Genomic DNA, 5,962 nt, shown 5'->3' on the forward strand with positions numbered 1-5,962 from the left:
AAGATTAGTAAATTGGAAGTTATGTAAGTAAAAAAGTTCACAAATAAAACACAGAGAAAAACTGAAAACAAATACAAAATGAGAATAAGAGACACTTAAGAAATGGTAAAAAAAAAAAAAAAAAAGGTCTAAAATATGTGTAATTGGAATCCCAGAATGAGAGGAATGACAGAAAAGGGCAGGAGTAACAGTTGAAGAAATAATCCTGAAAATTTCCCCAAAGTGATAAAAGGCATTAAACTACAAATTCAAAAAGTTCTGAGTCCCAAGCTTAACAAAAGCAGAGAAAACAGTATTAAGAACAATCAGAATAAAGCTATTCACAGCCAAGATAAAAAAAACAAAATCTTAACAGCAATAAGAAAACAAAGATTCATTACACTCATAGGAAAAGCAATATGGCTGAGAGCGGACTTGAAACTGTAGAAGCCAGATGATGATAGAATATCTTCAAAATGCTGAAAGAGAATAAATGCCAATCTAGAATTCCATACCCAAGAAAACTATCTTTCAAAAACAAAGGCAAAATACATTTCACACCAACATATGAATGTTGTAATATCTGGAGTAGCAAAGAAGTAATACATAGAGGGAAAAAATGAAATAATAAAAAAATCAATTGACCAAAAGAGATAAATGAGAGAAAAGGAAATGTAGAAAACACTGAAAAATAAAAAACAAAGAGTAAGGTTATGGAGTAAACACAAATATGTCAGTAATTTCATTAAATGTATATGGACTAAGCATTCAAAGTAAAAGTTATGAGACATTTGGAAAAATTAAAATAAAATTTTACATGGTTTATAAAAGAAACATTTCTATATTAGGACACAGAAATACTGAAAGCAAAAGGTTAAAAAAGGTGTCATGAAAAGCACTAACAAACAGTAACCAGTTATAACTATATGAATGCCAAATGAAGTACCCTTGAAGGCAAAAATCTGTAACAAAGGTAGAGAAAGATATTTTATAATGATAAAAGGTTCACTTCAAAAGGAAGATAAAGCCATTCTGAATTAAAATATATAAAGCAAATCTAAAGTAAAAAAAGAGGAATCTATCAAAACTAAAAGGAGAAATATACAAATCCACAACTCTATGGAAATTTTTAACATACATTTCCTATTAATTGATAGTATAATCAGACAAAAAAATATTGGCATTGTTTTACATTTTTGCAAATCCCTTTAAAGCTTTAAATCTCTTTAAAGCTTTGTATAATAAAAGACAGCTAGATACACAGATCTACTTCTGTATTCTGTTTGATGTATTATCACATATTAAATACGTCTGGAAAACTTCACTGTTCACTCATGAAAGAATGAGAGTAAAAGAGGGACATCTGAATGGAATTTTAGGAATCCCTGGATCACTCCTTGAAAACTACTACTTTAGGTATTTAATTCTTTGTGCTATTATAAATAACATTGTTTTCTAAAATTTCATTTTCTAATTGTTTTCTACTTGTATATGAAAATACAACTGATTTGTGCATATTGACTTTTATTCTGGGACCTCGCTAAATTCACTTAATAGTCTTAATACTTTATTTGTAGATAATTTTGGATTTTCTACATATCCAATAGTATCAGTATGAAAAATGACAGTTTTATTTCCTTTTTTCCAAATGTGTTTTCCTTTTATTTCTTATTCTTCCTTTATTGCAAGGTTGGGACCCCTAGCTCAAACTTCTGAGGTTCTGGAAATGTTCTATTTCTTTATCTGGATGGCATGCCCTTGTATCTTCATTTTGTGGTAATTCACCAAGCAGCAAACTTGGTACAGAGTCACTGATTAATATTTTCTACTAGCCAAAGAAAACTAGGTGTTGTGAAATAATTCAGCATAATGTCTCCATGGTTCTATGGTTTTCATACTGCATTTGATTTTCCTTTGAGATTTCCCTGGCCAATCTACATCTTGAGGTGCATCTTAAAGAGTTAAAAGTTAGATTATAAAATAATCATTGTTTCTAGAGAAAGCATCAGGGAATTATTTAGTTTTATAATTTCAGCTTCTTTTGCCTGGGCATGTGTGACAGAAAAAAACACCCGTTTAGGTTGATGCCGACTAGATTTCTTTTTTTAATTCTCACTTGAGAGTGCTGACTACTTCAGCAGGATTTGGATCAATTTACTTTGCCAAGTAATTCGAGTGCTCCTGCTGACCAGCACTTTAGCCTGGTCTGGGCAAGGTTAAAGATAGAAGGGAGTTGAGGTAACTGATAAATTTCCTTTTGCTGGGACCCAGGGCCCTTCCATTATCCTCTTTCTTCCCAATGCCCATAATTGCCCCTTATGGTATAGGAGGAATATCTGGACTCTCCCTGCTAAAATGGAGATTAGCAGGTTTTACATAGGTCCTCATTATCTAATTTAAAAAGTCAAAGTGGTGTCATCAGAATAGTAAGAATATATTCAAAAAAAGAGTCAATCTGGAGATTAGCAGATACTGTCTATCATTATTTGGGGTCGGAAATTCTTCAAAATATTTTCATTCAAAATTCATCTTTGACATTATTCTGTACATGTGGCCCAAACTACCCATAGTAATATAGAGATTTATTCTCTCTATATATATTTTTTGCCCCAAACATTTCCTAGGCAATAAAGTTACTTAGGGAAATTTTTATTGTGGAGAAATATTCAGAAGTGACTTCCTGGGCCTCTCCACATAAGGGAGGGGGCGGGAGGGCAAGCGTAACTTGGACCTGCCTGGCTCTCTTGGGGGAGTTTCTCTTCTCACACATCTGTTAAGAGTTCTTCTTGTTGTCTTTCTCTCAATTTCTCAGAGAAATGAAGACAAAAGAAGACTTAATTTCCTCTCTGGAGAGAACAGCGTTTGTGATTTTTTTTTTTTTTTTTTTTTTTTTTTGGCCGTGCCACGCAGCATGCAGGATCTTAGCTCCCCAACCAGGGATGGGACCCGTGCCCTGCTGGCAGTGGAAGCTCACAATCCTAACCACTGGACCTCCAGGGAATTCCCCAGTGTTTGTGATTTGTATAAGTGTACTTCTTACAAAACACATGTAGATTTTTCCCTTCAATATAAAGTCATTTTTAAAGGAAATTCCTAGGTCTGCTGAAGGTAAATAAGGAAGCTCTGTTCTTTATCCACAGTCAGTATTGGCAGCTCCAGAATAAATCCTGACAGGGGTGATACAGGTAAAGAGGAGACACTGAATTCCAGAAAATCAAATCTCCTTTCCCCTTTCCATACTCCATCGGGAGACATCACACCTCTGTAACAGCAGCTGCCTACCACCATGTGATACGTGGCATGAGAACATAAGGCAGCTTCTAGTGAATTCCCCACCCCAGGAGGCTAGGCTGATTTCCTCTCTGCTGACAATCCTCAAATCCTCTTTCCAGATTGCGAAGTGTCTTTAAAATGTGGAACATCTAACTCCCTCTCTTACAGGTCCAACTGACACCTGGGATTAAGGTCAGGTATATCATGGGCCCTCTTTGTGTAAAGATAAAACTGAAATAATGGATTTAAGGCACTGAGACAGAACACAGCTCCATCCAAACCCCCAGTGACATATTTACAGAACCAGGTCTAGCTGGAAACAAGGTGAAAGAAACAGTAACTCTAATTGCAGCCAGCAAAATGAACAAGCTGATGGGCTGAATGCTGGCCAAGCCCTTACCATTAAAAATACCACAGCATTGCTGCCAAAAGGGGTGTTGGGACAAATTGCCAGAGGTAACCATTACATAAGCCAGAGCTCACCCTGCCAATTAGCCAGAAACCATTGCTGCATCTCTTCTGGCCACACTTACTCTGATAGGGCATTGGCAAGCTCTTTAGCTGTTTAAGGACTATACCAGAAGAAATCGGTTCTTCTGTGGGACAAGAGAACTCACCTTTAGGTCAAAGAAAATTACGGGGTTAGCACCTTGAGATTGTGAATCTGCCCATCAGCTGGTATAGTTTCATCAAGAAAGTAGGAGAATCTCAGAGAACTCAGGCAAATGACCTTTTACAAATTGCTGCAGCTTTTTCAGAAGAGCAAGGGTAGTAAAAGCAAAGAAATGTGCCTTGGCTTGCAAAAAGAAAGGAAGGAAAGAAAGGCCCATCGCATTACCTCATTTTCTTTATTTAAAGATGGTTACCACCCTGACTGGCTTTGAGCTTAGCGGGCAGTTCCCTGAGAACAGTCCTCCACAAGCAAAATGAAGAAAAGCACAGAAGGCAGTTCTCCAGGTAAATCAAACAGAGCCTTTCCTGTATCGTGAAGCCCTGGAAAATGTGGGTGTATGGATGGAATTCCCCAGGTAAGAACTCCTGTGCCCATCACCTGTCACTGCTCAATCAAGCCACAATAGCTATGGAGCCTTGCTGCCACCTTGGTGCTGTCGTCATTTGCTACTTGATTCCCAGCCACAGTCTCCCTCTAAGAAGTCTTCCTATTTCCTTTTTCCAGGATCATCCCCTCCCCCACCAATCCCCCCCACCACATACACTCACAATGTTGCATAAACAGTCCATTCAATTGCTACCTATCTAAGTTCTCCTTCTAGTATACAGATTCAATCTTGCCATTCACCTGTACAAAATTCTTTTTTTTAATTTCTTTTTTTTTATATGTATTTCTTTTTATTTATTTATCGTTGGCTGTGTTGGGTCTTTGTGGCTGCGCGCAGTCTTTCTCTAGTTGCGGCGAGCTGGGGCTACTCTTCGTTGCGGTGCACGGGCTTCTCATTGCGGTGGCTTCTCTTGTTGCGGAGCACGGGCTCTAGGTGCACGGGCTTCAGAAGTTGTGGCACGTGGGCTCTAGAGCACAGGGCCAGTAGCTGTGGTACACGGGCTTCAGTAGTTGTGGCACACGGGCTTAGTTGCTCCGCGGCATATGGGATCTTCCCGGACCAGGCTTGAACCCATGTCCCCTGCGTTGGCAGGCAGATTCTTAACCACTGCCCCACCAGGGAAGCCCTGTACAAAATTCTTGAGGATCACTCTGTTACCTTTAAGTCTGAGCTTGTTACAGCAAACTCCATCTAAGCCTTATAAGCTCTATAGTCAAGATAGATAACAGGGCTAACAGTGGTTCTCATCATGAACCGCACATTCTAATGATGAAGGAGCTTCTAAAAATCCCAATGCCTAGACAGAATCCTGTACCAATTAAATCAGAATTTCTAAGGATGAAACTCAAGCATCTTTAATATTTTTTCCTGTGGTTACAAGTTTGGGAACCAGTGCATTATACCACTGTTGTAGACTGAATGTTTGTGTCTGTCTTCCCCCAAATTCATATGTTGAAATCCTAACTCCCAGTGTGATATTTTTAGGAGGTCGAGCCTTTGGGAGGTGATTATGTCAGGAGGGCAGAGTCCTCATGGGTGGGCTTAGTACCTTATAAAAGAGACCCTGGAGAGGACTCTAACTCTCTTTCTGCCATATAAGGACACAGCAAGAAGTCAGAAGTTTTGCAAACTGGATGAGGGTTCTCACCAGAATCCAGCCCTGCTGGCACCCTGATCTCAGACTTCCAGCCTCCAGAACTGTGAGAAATAAATGTCTGTCATTTATAAGCTCCCCCATTTACAGGATTTTGTCATAACTGTCCCAACTAAAACGACCACCAATTATGCTTTTGCGCATGCTTTTTCCTAGGCGGGAAATATGCTATTTTACATCTTTGTTATTTTTACCTGCTGCTCTCATAGGGCATAGGTAAAATATCTTCTCCTGCAGCTGTTCAATAACCTCCCTTAGTTTTCCCACAGCAGCCTGTACATGCCTGCATCCTGATTCTGGATTTCTCTCTTTTCCTTGTGAACTGGATAAGGAAATCCTGCAGGGCAGGAATTGTGTTTCATTGGTCTTTGCATCCACAGTGTCTATTGAAGCAGGAGAACAGATGCACATCCATACCAAGCACAGACTTAGTCCTTCAAGCTCTTCTTCCTGCTTCTAGAAAGCAAACAGCCCTCTGCTTACAAAAACCTCACCG

Source organism: Mesoplodon densirostris, chromosome 1 (genome assembly GCF_025265405.1).
Source record: "Mesoplodon densirostris isolate mMesDen1 chromosome 1, mMesDen1 primary haplotype, whole genome shotgun sequence".
Lineage (NCBI taxonomy): Eukaryota > Metazoa > Chordata > Mammalia > Artiodactyla > Ziphiidae > Mesoplodon > Mesoplodon densirostris.